General features: G+C 41.2%; 1 protein-coding gene and 1 long non-coding RNA gene across 2 annotated transcripts in view; one reads left to right on the forward strand and one right to left on the reverse strand.

Moving 5' to 3' along the window:
- Positions 1–15,271, reverse strand: part of gnaz (guanine nucleotide binding protein (G protein), alpha z polypeptide) — a gene marked incomplete at its 3' end in the record, with an annotated part of 42,448 nt that overhangs the window by 21,236 nt on the left and 5,941 nt on the right. The window contains exon 2 of the mRNA XM_080756379.1: positions 5,454–5,517. The remainder of the gene's footprint in view (positions 1–5,453; positions 5,518–15,271) is intronic.
- LOC308310198 overlaps positions 7,840–15,271 on the forward strand; it is a 200,911-nt gene continuing 193,479 nt past the window's right edge. Inside the window, exon 1 of the long non-coding RNA XR_013963473.1 lies at positions 7,840–7,869. This is a non-coding gene — a long non-coding RNA (uncharacterized lncRNA). The remainder of the gene's footprint in view (positions 7,870–15,271) is intronic.

The following is a 15,271-nucleotide window of genomic DNA, read 5'->3' on the forward strand; positions in this document are numbered from 1 at the left end:
AGATATTAATCAGTTAAATGAACTGAGACGATGTTACTTAATTCCAGCGGAGGTCTCCCTACGCTCCCTGGACGGGTGTCAAACTTTATTGCTGGCATTACCATGACCATAGTTATTCAATGTTTAATTTATAAAAGAAAATGAACCCTGGTCCTGATTCTGAGCATCTTCTGTTGAAATGTAGTTAAACAAAGAATGGATATAACCGAACAATGACCGAACAATGCCTAGTAAAACGAGGATCGCAGTGGAAATAAGTATATGAGACTATTGTGTAGCTGTTGCCTATAAGGGCTATTAATCACTCGAAGCCTTGCATCCCTTTTCTGGGAGGAACATTTGCTAGAAGAAATTGCAGACCTACAAGCTTACAATGCATCATTCACAACGCAACACGTTATGAGCTTGTGAAACAAATCTTTCCAGCGAAGAGATTTGGTTTAGAGGGGGTAAAAGAGATTTTTAAATCTGCAATAAAATTAAAATAAATCATGAGTGCACCTGTACTGTACAGTTACAACCTTACTGTATGTAACGGTGAGAAAAACATACAAATAAAATGATATGGGTTTGGCGGTGTTTACACTGTTGGGCTTGGTCTAAGTTAACATGTTGTCAGAGCATGTTGAAAGGCTGTGTTGCAGATATTCTGCATGAGATAAGGAGGCTAGTTATAATATTCTCCTGCCTATAGCATCATTATTTCTCCAAACTCCTACATAATGGCAATACATTGTAGGACATGCTAGAACTGCATGGTTCCAGTTGAGGTGTGACATACAACAGGAAAATAACAATTTAGAAATGATAGGACTGTGACAGGACAATTACACTTTACAAGACAAACGTTATTCTCTCTCTCTCTCTCTCTCTCTCTCTCTCTCTCTGCTTGCATTCCCATTGCATGAGCACTGCATGAAGGCCCAAGCCATGCATGCACCAGACAATTAAGTGAAACGATTGAAGATTCAATTTAAGGAATTTATAGTTAATTAGGCTATTATAATCTGTTCCTTGATTATAGTGAAGTGAACACATTGAGCTTCACTGCAATAGATCAATCAACTCCTTTCTTCCATTATATAGAAGCAGCATGCATGGCCTTATCTGCACTGCAGCGTGATCTCATGGCATTGAGACGTGTTGGTATAGCAGATGGAAAAATGATTGTGTGGAAAAAGAAAACTCCAGTTGTGAAACCTTAAATGATGCGAAGCCTGCTGGGCTATAATTCAGGAGACAACTCGGCAGCGCTAACTCCTGAACAGTTGATCAATCACACCTGCACACATCTTATTGTGGTGGGATATTTAAACCTCCATGCTTTATAGTTTTTTTCCCCTGCCGCTACTTTGCCATCTTGCTTCTCCTTGCCCTTCTACTTTCCGCTTAGCTCTGTGAAGTCTTTGTGCTTCCGGGCCACCACCGCCCCTGCATCCACCTGAGGGTTCTGTTTCTTGTAATAGCTGTTTTGCAGATTATTTAATGTATTATTGCGACCGTATAAAGGTTGCAGATTACTATGAAAGCCTGAAAAACCTGTCAGCCCGTCCGTCACGCCACCATATATGGCCGTCGGTCTGTCACTCCTCGTGACACGCTCCATATATGGCCGTCTCCATATATGAAGATCATGACACTGACCTCATCAAACCCTGGATAGCCATACATACATGGAGATGACGGGATCATCACCTAGATCTGCATATATGGAGCCGGCCAGAAACTCTACATCTGACCTCTGACCTCAAACCCTTAGATCTCCATATATGGAGCTGACCTGTTCTGACATTTCATATGTTGATCCTTCTCCACCCGTCCTTCCTCTTCCGTGTCTCCCTTTTGACTCATGTCCAATCAAACTCTAGACGGGCCCGTTATTAGCGCAGCCGCGCCCAGCCCATTTGAGTTCTTAACAAGCCCGGAAATTAAGGCCCGGCCCTACCTGGGCCCTACCTGGGCCCTAACTGGGCTGGCCAAGGCCCCACCTGGCCTTATCACACATTGTATGCCCTAACCGGCCCGAAAACGTCAATTAAAAAAAAAAAGTCCATATATGGGCATTCCCAGACCTGGGGCGAGATCACGTCTTATAGTGGTAATATTTTCATGCTTACAGTGAGTGAATGAATGAATGAATTGAGAGTGATCCGTGACGCCAAAACCCGCCTATACAATATGCATGTAGGGATTTACTTCCTTGGTCTACACAGCGTGCACAAGAATTACAGTGCTAATCGGTGCTGATTGCTACATTAGCCCGGGACAGACAGACAGACAGACAGACATTATGGACAGCAGTGTTTATGTCATCCCCTACAAAATATACTTTAGTAGAGTGGTAAGCTGCACACAACAAGCACGAGACAGGAAAAGAAAGTATGCTCATGGTAAAGCTCATATTGCAGTGTAATGCTAGACTCAAATATGCTAAAACAAATATTATAACCAAACCCCACAGAGACTCAAAGTGCGGTGCCCGTCACAAGGCAAATGGGATTTTTAGGACCTGTAGATTGAATAAAGGACTGATGTTAGGGCACACTCTCTTGTTTATTTTATTTAATCTTTACAGCCTGGGGCAACTAACTACTCCCTGGTGCCTGAGTACCTGCTCCTCCATCTAAAGCCTGATTTATGCTTCATAGTGGGGATTTTTCGGCCTTTATTGATAGTTATAGACAGGAAAGAGTGAGAGAGAGAGAGGGGGAGAGACGTGCAGCAAAGGTCGTCATGAACGGGACTCGAACACGCGACATGCTGTCAGCCCAAAGCCTATATGTGGCATGCGCCTGGACCACTTGGCCAGCGGGCGCCCCTATTGTTGCTACTGTGACACTGTGACACTGTACTAGTCTGATGAAGTAGTATGGTATTAATTTAGGAAAAACATTTAAAAAATAATGTGGAAATAAGAGGTTTCTGCCTGACACCAATGATATATTTATGGTTCCAGACAGTTAGGTTAGAATCCAGCACCTTTCATGATGCAACGGTAACAACTTACTCACTATCTGCAATCTGATATGGTACTACATAATTATGCTGATGTTCCAGGGATGTGGTTACATTTTCTGGGTTCATACGTAAGTGTCATTATGTTAATTATTACCGTAATATTTAAAATGCAGTGCCATGATTATTTTCCACCCGGAAATTATTATTATGAGAAGAAAGATCTTTTTTTTCAAAAAAGTGTACAGTATTTGTTTAATTGTCGTTTTAATGTGGACACGCCCACCAGTTCATTAAGTATGCCTGGTTTGCCTGGTGGGTGGTGATGGACCTGAACTGAAGCCGCACCCACAGCTGTTGTTGTTGCGAATGCAGTGAGCACTTACTATGAGACCTAGCAGATCATGTCTGTCTGTCCGTGTGTCTGTCCCGCTATCCAAATATGGAGTGTGTTGCATCAGCAATCACTCAGCTCCATATATGGGCACAAAAGGGGCCAGGTACACTCAGCTCCATATATGGGTATGATAACCAGTAAGACGCGCAAACGCGGGAAGCGAACGCAGCTGAGACCCTGTAGATCATGTCTGTCTGTCTGTCTGTCTGTCTGTGTGTCTGTCCCGCTGTTACTGTATATGTGGACCTGGCCCCTTTTGTGCCCATATATGGAGCTGAGTGGACCTGGCTCCTTTTGTGCCCATATATGGAGCTGAGTGATTGCTGATGCAACACACTCCATATTTGGATAGCGGGACAGACACTAGGGCTGTCAGTTCACCTCTATAATCCAATTCGAATTTCATTGCTTCATTATTTGTAATTTTCGAAAATATTCGAATATTTACATTGTTTATTTTAGCTCATATTTAGCCTATAATAATACACAGATTGACGATGCACGTTCTGTCCACTAGAGGGGCCCCCCTTCCAAACGACAAAGCAGTACTTTAGTTTCAGCCCATGTAATAATGGTTTTCGGCACAAAATAGCGTTTAAACTGTTGTTTTATTGAGCACAGTGCACTTAGCACGGTAAGATTGTTGTCTGTCTATAGTGCAAATGCATTTTACAGGGAACGTTGTATACTTCTGATACAGTATAGTCTGAGTAGTGAGTAGGCTAGTCAGGAATCATGAACAGGACATTTTCTTTTTTCTTTTTAAACAGAATGCTGTCACGATGAACAGGCCATCATTAGTAAATAGCAATGAAGATATATAGAGAAGCCTATATTTTGCGCTAAAGTAATTGTTGAATAACACACAAATGTAGGTTTTAAGGCTAGAATGGCATTGTAGTGGACTATAGTGAGAGGCGAGATTGTCTTTCCTTCATTGCGCGACTGCAGGACTAGTCTGGAGATAGTTAGTCGTGGATGATCAGCTTCAGACAGTCAGTGTTTTGGTTCGTACCTGGAGTTTTGCATTATCTCCGCTGTGCACAGCAGCACAGGGGAACTGTCTTTAATATATCCATGGTCGTTTTCAGTTGCTTTCCATGTGCGACACAAAAGTAGGCTACCATGTGTTTGTTTTGGTAATAGCCTACTGCAGGCGCAGCCATGCTGATTCACGTAATCGCGTAGGACAAAATGAAACCAGCCGGACCAACGTTAATGGTTTAATGCACGTAGGACCCGCATTTTCAAACTGTCCACAATTTGCGACAGACTCGACGGTACTAATACAACATGTGAGTGATTCTTCTTAGTTGCAGCGCGCTGTGCGACTGTGCGTGTGTGCAATGTGCATGCGTGCAGAGGAGGGAGGAGGTGACGAGGCGCGCGTGTGTGCGTGCAGATGGGAGATTTCACAGCGGTAGATTCGTTACTCAATACATTTAGTGAGCGGATAAAATAACATAAAACAAAATAAAAATATTAAATAGAATTAATAAATGATAAAAGCTCCATTCGAATGGCAATTTTAGCTTTCGAATATATAAAAAAAAATTAATATTCGAATTTCTTTCATATTATGAAATTCGTTCTGACAGCCCTAACAGACACACAGACAGACAGACAGACAGACAGACACACAGACAGACATGATCTGCTAGGTCTCATAGTAAGTGCTCATTGCGTTCGCAATAAAGGGGGAGGGGTTAGGGGAGGGGATGATAGTATGATGTCACTATATGGCTGTTTTTTTTTCATTGGCACGTTTGCCGGTCAAGGTTTCAGCCTCTAGGAAGAAACACTAAATACAAAGGGAAGACATAATTGCACATAACAACCACACCAAGGGGTCTAATGAAGTACTGTCACCTCATAAACACATGGACAAAATACAAAACTCACGGCCATCTTTAAATGTTCCATTTTAGAGTGCATTTATGGATTTGGCCTGTTAATGTGTGTTCCGCATGATTAAGCTTTGACGCTAGTCCTGTGTAACATAATATCCTTGTTATTTCCAAAGTGATATAAAAAAATCTAAAATTCCTTAAAAACTGAAAACAACAGAAAATAATATAATTATTAAGTAAATTATACTTACACTGTTGGCCCTTGAAACTCAAAATGTCAGCGGCAATAGCAAGGGTTTTCCAACTGCACACTTTCTGTAAAACAAAAGGTGAAATATTCTATTTTAGAGATGTGACATTGTAGCAACTAAAGTTGTTCCGATACCGATACCGTTATCGGGTACTCAGGCCGATATCACCCTCAAGTACTCATACTCGGTACTCTGAACCGGCCCCGATACTTTGACCCGAGTACCAAAAATCCAATTGACACTATAGGCTGAACGAATGCAACGGGAGCAAGTATAACCCAACACTGCAGCAAATCACCAAAAACAGCCGATCTACAAGAATAAATGACAACTGACAAGTGTAGTTCTGCATCTATGAGAAAAAGGGGGTCAAATAAGTCATTACGCAACAAAAAATAAAGTACTCATATCGTCACTCGTTATCGGCGGGTACTAAAATTTAAGTAATTGTACTCGTACTCGGTCTGAAGAAAATGACAACAATGACATTTCTATATGAAAGTACTGTAATGTACAGTACACTATATTTGGGTGCAGATGGGACGAGTAACTACAAGTCACAGTGTACATGGATGACAGGAAAAGGACAGGTCTTAAATAAAAAAAAAGACAAATATTACTTTTCATGTGATACAATAGATACTGGAATGTTCTCTTTTAAAGATAAAAAGAAAGAAACGGCATTGAAGACACGAGGTTTCAATTTTTGTGGTACTAACCAAGGACTATGGGACACATTATATGATGATGTGTAATGGGGTGACGCATGATTCAAATCAGCTATTTAACTGCCCATGAAAGCTCATTCTCACATTTAACTACTGGATTGTTACAGTAAACGCTAGCAAGGAAGGGGGATGTAAGACAAGAGAATGTAGCCTAAAAGAAGGGAATATGTTGTTGGCCATTTTCCTTAACTGCAAGTATAAAACTGACTGGCAGGCTTGAAATTTACTCTCACTTGTCCTGACAAGACCTCTCTATCTAATTATGCTTTTGTAAACACTGGAGGCCTAAAAGTCCCCAAATGCTTCCGAAGTTCAGAATAAAATGGAACGTAAGTCTAATGTTGCCATGCTACAAATTTAATTCCAAGCAGTTAGTAGAGTTTTGACTAATTTATTTTGTAAGCAACATATTTATGCTCCTAATCCTAACACAAACTGTATTGCTAGAGAAGAAAAAGTGTAATTTGTGATGTGACTTTTGTCTTGTGCCATCCTCCAGCTGGCAATCACTCCACAGGTCCTTGCCAAAGTGCTATGGCATTACGGAAACTTGACTTATCACTCAACTCTGAACTAACAATTTTACAGTTTTATAAATATTTGGACAGTGAAACAACACTGCTGTGTCACTCATTAATCAATCTTTAGGGTAAGCCTCACTGTTATTGCTGTATTTATATGAATATTAATTTGTTCTTATATACTCAAACATATGGCACCTTAAAGTTTTAAACAGCTTTATTAATTTACATAAAATGGAAGAAGCCCCTGTTAAGATATTGAGGACCTAGACAGGTTTATAGACTTTCAACTAGACATGATGACAGAACTAGTAATGCCATCTATATGTCATTACATGTATGACTAAATATTAGAACTGGATAGATCTCGCAAATAATTGCAACCAGTGCAAATAATTTTGGTGCCTTGAAAAGACCAATGCAAAACTGAATGTGGTTTTAGCTTAATTAAAGCCAACAAAGGAATTTAAATACAAATTGAGAATGTAATATGATAACATGCACTTTAACCTCATAGCTATTGTAAATCTTGGCTATATTGTATGATATGACAAGATATGACATTAAGCCCATTTGATTTTAAACCTATTACTGTCAAAAATATGAATGGAGCTGATTGCAGGTCTAAGACTGTTCCAGAACCTTCCACCATAATAAGATTACATCTTTACATGGCTACTTTATGTGCAAATGAGCTAAATGCTCTCTAGTCTATGGTTGGTTGGGAGTATGCTCAGTAAGAATAAGTGTACACTCTAATCTAAAGTGTATTTTTACTGCTAATAGGCGTTTCCTTTATTTACAGTTCTGAAGGCTACAGTAATACATGACAAGCATCTTAACTGAATAATGCATTATTAGTGTAATTCGTTTCTTTGACCTCTGAAACCATACTCTTGGTTGATTTGGGTACCCCAGAGGTCACATCCTTTGTTCCTTTCCAAATTGTTTTGCAGAAAAGAGCAAAGTATAAGGCTCACGTTGTGTTGCATTACGATGCGTGTGGAGCTTGTAGATCATCAATTTTTTTAATATTTATTTTAACCCATTTTGACCTGAGATCAGATTCTAAAAATGTCTTCTGCATCCTGACAGTTTTCTGAAAAAGCTATGTTTCTATGTCAGTCGTTCTTCGATTAAAAAAAATAGCAGACCTACAAGCTCGTAGTGCGCCACTCGGTGGCGCGCTATGAGCTTGTAGATCTGCTATTTTTCAATAGCTAAAGCATAATATAATGCTAACACCAAAAGGGGTTCCCGTCCAACATTTCATGGAACTATGTGCATCCATATTCTTTTTTCTTCTTGACAGTTTTCCTTATCTTTCACTTCACTCTCACTTCAGCTTTAGATTTTGTGACTCAAGCCACTTGTCTTTTCTATCTACTTCAATCAATAAACCCACATGTAACTTAACCATTTATGCATACTTACTGTTCATACTGTTGTATGAATAGCGTAATGATCACATCTATAATAGCTGGTCTTTCTTCAAGCTCACAACGCATCTTCTGTAATGGTCTTCTATAGCATCCAGCATCAGTGTCAATCTCCAGCAATGGTTACAGCCAGAAGATTGATCTGCGCGTGGCTCGTTATTGTTGCGTATAATTATGCAAGAACGAAAAGGAATTGGTAAATGTCACTGTGCCTTATTGAGAGGAATCAATGTAAATCAAGTGTTCCCACCTAGATTAAGGCCTAATGAATGCGAGAAACAACATCTCGTTCTTCACTTGTAAATCAGTTATCTTCGGCAAAAGCGACAATGTCGTGAGACGAAGCATAAATGAGGCTTTAGGCCCGTTTGCATATTATGTAGTGAGTCATTGCTGTGAGCTCACCCCATCCTACGTCAGAAACACACAAGATGTAGGTCGCAGTCTGAGCGGCCTTCAGCAGTCGGTGCTTGGCATTGCATTATGCAAGATATTTTTGCGCCGTGCTGAGAGACGCCACTTACGTCACTTTTCTATCACCTGGCTCCTCACAATTCCCAATTCAAAATGCCTCCTTTGAATGTCGCTCTTTGTCCTTGAGGATTGCTACGAAAATAGAGCCACAAAATGAGAAGTAGTGAGCCTCTTATGTTATCAAACAGTTACACTACTATATCCTTATACACTATAATAGTTTACCACATATATATATATATATATATATATATATATATATATATATATATATATATACTGTCTCAGTGAGGACACGATAGATATAGCCTGAGTCCATCAGAGATTGGGATCTCTCTCCCACACGACTCATGGGAGGTTGTCAGATAACAGGTTGTGATTTGTAAAAATAATAATAATAATAATAATTACAGAGGGGGTGGGTGGCATTTTCTTAACCACTTAAGCCCAGCTATTTTTTAAATGGAAATGCATGTACGACCGTATTCAATTCAGTGCAGAAGCAGGGATGACACTCCCTATACCGGCCATAAAAAAAATGAATGACCAGAGTGGGGGGTTTCAAACGAGGAATGGGTTCCCCCCCCATCCCCTCCAGCAAAATGAACCCTGCAGATAGGGTTACACCTTCACTTCACAAAGTAAAAGTGTTTTGTGTTTTTTCTTCTTTTTTCCCCCGCTCTCACTTGTAATTTCTGCAATTTGCTTTTATCCAAACTACTGTGTGTTGAATAATGACTTTTTAACAATTGTAATTGTATTTGTTTGTATGTTTACTCTTATGTGGCACCAGCATAATGGGGATCCTTAATGCAAATCAAACTTCAACAATGACGTATCAGCTCCGCTGACACGTACTGGATACCCACTGGATTACCCAGGGATCCAGTTCTTGCCACATCAGGTGAAGCACCACCTGCATCCCATTTGATTCTTTGGGGATAAATTAAATTAGAGCTGTTGTAGCCTATCAGAGACCCTGCATTCAATCATCAGATTGAAGCAATTTATCATCAAAGCGCCTGGGATGTACTGTACCCATGGCCATTTCAGACTTTCTCTCCCTGTTGAGCCGAGAGCCGCCAGAGTTGCGTCAAAGAATTCCCCGCATATTTCCCGTCTTGGGCCTTGGGCCTGAAACACAGTCCATTTCACAATTACACTTTGTGGAAAGACCTGGAATCATTTAAGGGGATTCTTTCATGTGTTTCACCTCAGAGGGAATTTTTGTGCAAAACATTAACATGTTTTGAATTCTCGGACAAAATATAATTCCTTTCCTGAAAACAAGTACATTTCATGAAACGCAATTATAGTCCATTTTATCATACATGTAGATTTTGCAATCACTACTTTAGATATGAAAATGAGATATGAATCGTTCATTGTTTCCATGAAATATCAAAGCAAGGTCTTAAAGCTGTTTAAATCCATAACCATAACCAAAGCTGTGTAAAACTAGGAAATGATGTGGCTCCAGACACACACACACACACACACACACACACACACACACACACACACACACACACACAAAAACGACCTGTTGTATAATTAGGGTTAGGGTTAGTAATAGTCGGACAACGCGACCAACGCCACGTCGCACAATGGCTGACAACAACAACGTCTCCACTCCAGTAGAGCCTACTGGCTCCAATGAAATGGGCTTGATAAATAACCTACTGGTTGATATGGGTTGATAACACTGGAATCCGCTATAGGTATACAGTTGTCTGATCTCGTAATGCAGTCTTCTCGATCCTTAGCTCGTGAATATCGATGATAAACAAAAAAACTGTACGGATTACTTATATGCTTATTACACGGCTTGGTTGAATGCTTGACACTGATTGGTCAGGACCGCTCCGCTCTATAAACAGACTGTTGTCTAATCAAAGCAACAGAACACCTGGCTGCGCTGCTTGGATTTGATGCTGTATCCGACATGACAGCCATGTAAACAAACACACAATGTCATTTACATCTAAACGTTGCTCTCAGGAATGCTTTTGAAAAGAAGAGAAGTGAGAAATAGATGACGCAGTAACCCAAAATGTAAAAATTACATTTGATCAGCACACTCACTTCCTTGTTTTTCCAAGGCGACTGTACGTGCCGCAGCTGGGCAGACGGCCAGCGCGACACATATGGAATACTTTCATTACCGTAAGCATGGAATATAGTTCAATATACCTTAACTCAATGTCTGCCAACGACCTAATTGACCTCTTTTTTAGCAACTCCCACAGCGCCAACGACGTCTTTGTCGTCTTTTTCAGACGGGTATAACATTGGACCAAAAAAAAAAAAAAAAAAAATCTTTTTTTTTTTTTTTTTTTTTAAACAAAAAAATGAAATTTTAAATTAAATAAAAAAATGTATAGAGACTGGCGCTTAGGGACTTTTTGGCACTTCTTAAAAGCGATGAATGAGTTAATTTTGTTGTTACTTTTGGGTACATTTATTAATTTATCGATAAAGTAGACGTAAAGTAAAGTAGCGTAATAAGATGATTAATCACCTTGACTTCGTCTCGGTGTTTAAACATCCTGTCGGTCATTATTTCTCAAACAACTACGTCATACATTATCCCTTGCTTATTTTACGTTTTGTATGATGGTGTCGCGGTCCGAAAATATCACATCTACAAGCTCAAAGTCAAAATGTGACGCGTTGTGAGCATGTATATAGACACTCTGTCTACATGGCACACAACACCGGTGAGCAAGAAACTATAAATCAGTTTTTAGTGTTCCGACTGAATTCAATGTTATAACACAATGTAATACAGTAATTGGGCCCAATTTGCTGTCTCGCGTCAAAATAATTTTAGCGCAACGTGAATCATACAAAATAGCAATATGGGTCTCACAACTGTTTGCTCAACGTTTCATATTACCCTCTCATCATAGTCGGCCCTGAATGTGAAAGTCACTGGCAGTCTGTCAGATAGATGCCTGTTCATGTCGCTCGGTACACCACTCATTCATTATCGAAAACAACGATAGGCAGTGTTCTTTTTTTCCCTTCATTTGTCCAAAAGAGAGCCTGGTGGGGGTGAGGTCTGAGTATGCTCCATGCTTTTTTTGTGATAAGCAAAGCGCCTGTGTTTAGTGTTCCTCGTCTCAATGGCTGCATTACCCTTGCTCCAATGCAACGGGTCACACTGAGTCACAAGGCCATGCGATGACAATGGCACGCTTGTGCATAGGGCAGAGCTACGGGCATCCCGTCTGATGTGGAGGGATGAGATGGTGCAAGGTGGTCGATTTGAGAGGGTCGGCTATACGGCTATACACATGACGACAGGCAGGGTGGTGAACGGCCACATAAATGCATCCTAGATTCATCTGGCGGTCCACTTGTGATTTGTACTCATGTGTGCCCTCGTTTGTGTGTTTGTTTGTGTGTGTGTGTGTGTGTGTGTGTGTGTGTGTGTGTGTGTGATGTGCGGCCACGTTCTTGCATGCACATACAGTATACAGCAAGATCGATATATCGGCCATTATTTGACTTTGTGGACGACGAGTATTGGGAATATTGCAGCCAATGTGTCACCGTTTTCAACCACTTTCAACCTGGTGGCCTTATTTTTGCATGTGAAAAATAGCAGATCTACAAGATCACAACAAGTTGCAACGTGTGCTTGTAGATAAGCTATTTATGAAGAAAAACAAATATATGTGTATAGTGGTTACTTACTGGTTAAAGGTTCAGTCCATGTCTGTCTGTCTGTCTGTCTGTCTGTCTGTCTGCCTGCCTGCCTGCCTGCCTGCCTGTCTGCCTGTCTTTCTGCACGTCTTGTCGGCTTGTCGGCTGTGTGTCTGTGTTGTTGTCAGTTAAACAAGGATGTTTGTTTCTGCAACAGTTGAGTGTTTGCACGTATCAGCTACCAATCACAGCTTTGGCCCATTTCTTCAGCTCTTTATTGTCTCCACCAGGCTGGACGGTCGAAAGCTGGAAACCGTTTTCTCCCCTATCCTTCCATCCGTCCGTGTGCCAGTGTGTCTGTGAACAACAAATCTTTGGCACTGTTGGACCGATTGGCGAAACTTTGCATGGCAAGGAAGAACCTATTCCCCACGTTTTTCACATTTGCCTCATGGTGCCTCTGCCTTATGGTGGTTGAAGATGGATGGAAGGATGGATGGATGGACGCAAAACAATATTTTCACACACTTCTTTACACCTGTAAACCAGTGATGTGACAATAAAGTTGACTAGCTCCAGAGTCATGTGACCAAGATGTATCACTCAGATTTTTCAGATTCCATTCCAGTTGACTATGACTGGCTTGCAAAAAGTTTGAGCCCTATAGGTAGACATTAGACAACCCAGGCTGGCGGAGACCATGCATGCTCCATGGAGCACACTTTAGTTTTGATATCTGTCATCATTATTTTTCTGGCTGTTCAATTCACTTCATTTTCACCATACAAGCATTCTTATCGATACTCAAACACTGTCAGCAACATTATACTCATTTGGGTCATGGCCTGATAAGATACACATCTCAACAGAAGGAAACAGAAGGAAATTGTGGGTAACAGACATTTCTTCGACATCCCACAGACACTAACTAATCAAGGGGTGGATTACGTGAAACTCAAATTGTCGCCTTCAGTATTGCAAACCCTGTCAATAACATGAGTTTGAGTAACATCTTTATACTGTTTAAAGATGGATACCCGTACCATCCAATGTGAGTGACGGATGGGATTTGTCTGTGGAATAGGACTAAAATGAAAAGTGCCCTCATACAAAGAATTGGTATACATCTCATATCGTAAGAGACTATCAATTATTTTGACAGGTGGGACTGTGCCGTGCACTCAGTAAACCCCCCCCCCCCCCTTTCAAATCGGAAAGTGTGCAAATGGAACGGATAACTAAACACTAACCCAGTCACTCTCCTTGCACCATAATATTCTTTACAACATAACATATACAGTACTGCTATTACTTATACTAGTAAGTACTGCTATTACTTATACTAGTAAGTACTTTGATATTCACTGCAACAAAAGAGAGCGGCACTGCTGGACGGCTGCATGGGCCGCCAAAAGCAAAAGTTAAGTTGACGAGTGATAACTCAATATCAATTTAGCACACACGCACGCACACACGCACGCACACGCATGCACGCACGCATGCACACACCGTTTACCACCCTGCCTGTCGTCATGTTTATAGCCGTTCATCCCATTTACTCGCATCTTGCGCTTTGTCACTCCAGACAAGAATGTCTGCCGAAAGCGTTCTGTTAAAGTTAAATTCTGCCCTCGCCTTCACACGTAACGCAGGTTACGTGTAGCTTGATTTTCGAGACAGAGACAGGTGGGAGGATTCTGTTGGAACCATTCCGGGGTGACATGCATGTACAGTCGTACGACATTACAAGCGGAATACACACACAGACAGACAGACAGACACACACACGCGCACGCACACACACACGCGCACGCGCACACACATAGACAGACACACACACAGGAATACTGTGCACACGCTCACATTTACACTTACTTTCACTGACTGTCTTCTGCCACTACACAACACCTCTCTCTCTCTCTCCCCGCGGTAGTCCTAGCAAGTCCTCCTCCTCCTCATCCACCCTCCCCCTCCTCCACCACCTCCTTGTTGTCATATGACCGCTGTTATGTGTGTGGAATGGAACACAAAGATGCTCTGTTTAGTCCCCTCTGCTCTGCCCTGAGTGCAGGGAGGAAGCTCCTCTTATATGCCTGCCGTCCCCAGAAAGAGACACAGACAGTCCCTATGTCCGTCTGACTGGCAGCACAGATTGGGGGAGAGAGAGAGAGAGAGAGAGAGAGAGAGAGAGAGAGAGATAGAGAGAGACAGAGAGAGAGAGGGGGGAGCAGAGAAAGAGATACAGAAGAAAGAGCAAGCGAAAGCAAGACAGAGACAGGAAGAGAGTGAATCAGCAACTGAAATGCATTGTTCTAAAGTGTTGTAGATTTATTGCCTGATATCCAGACTTGAATGGCCGATTCGTTCACATCATGGGAACAATGAGTGGGATGAGGGAAAATTCAGTAGTGAATATATTAAGTCCTGGAAACAGGCTAGATTTATGGAAGACCGACGGATAACTTAATCCTTACAGACACACATCGGACGGCTATCCATAGAGAATGTAGCGATCCATCGACTTATCCGTCACTGGCTGCACCACTATACCATGCCACGCCCTGAATTAGTATAGTAATATTTATTTATCTATTTTCAATAAACAGGGAAAAAAACAATAGCACCAATTGTCTTAGTTCTCCATGCACCAGTGGCTGGCAGCCTGACTTCAAAGACCCAAAACAAATATAAATTGCTGAACCAGCTGATTCTATAACAATATTATAGAATAGAGCAATGAAGAAGCCAGGGAGTTGGTTCAGAGATAAAGGTTTTGAAGAGAGTCAACGGAAATTAATTGAAATGTTGTAGATTTATCGCCTGGTATTCGGACGGAATGGCCCTAATTCCTTACCATGTGTGAACAATGGGTGGAGAAATAAGTCGAGAATAGGAATTTGAAGCACTGGAAACAGGCTAGTAGTATATTTCTGGAGGACTGACAGATAACTTAATCTTTACAGACACACCAAATCCTGTGGTCGCATTAGATGCTCTCCATAGAA

Source organism: Protomyctophum bolini (genome assembly GCF_963924005.1).
Source record: "Protomyctophum bolini genome assembly, chromosome: 22".
NCBI classification, from domain to species: domain Eukaryota; kingdom Metazoa; phylum Chordata; class Actinopteri; order Myctophiformes; family Myctophidae; genus Protomyctophum; species Protomyctophum bolini.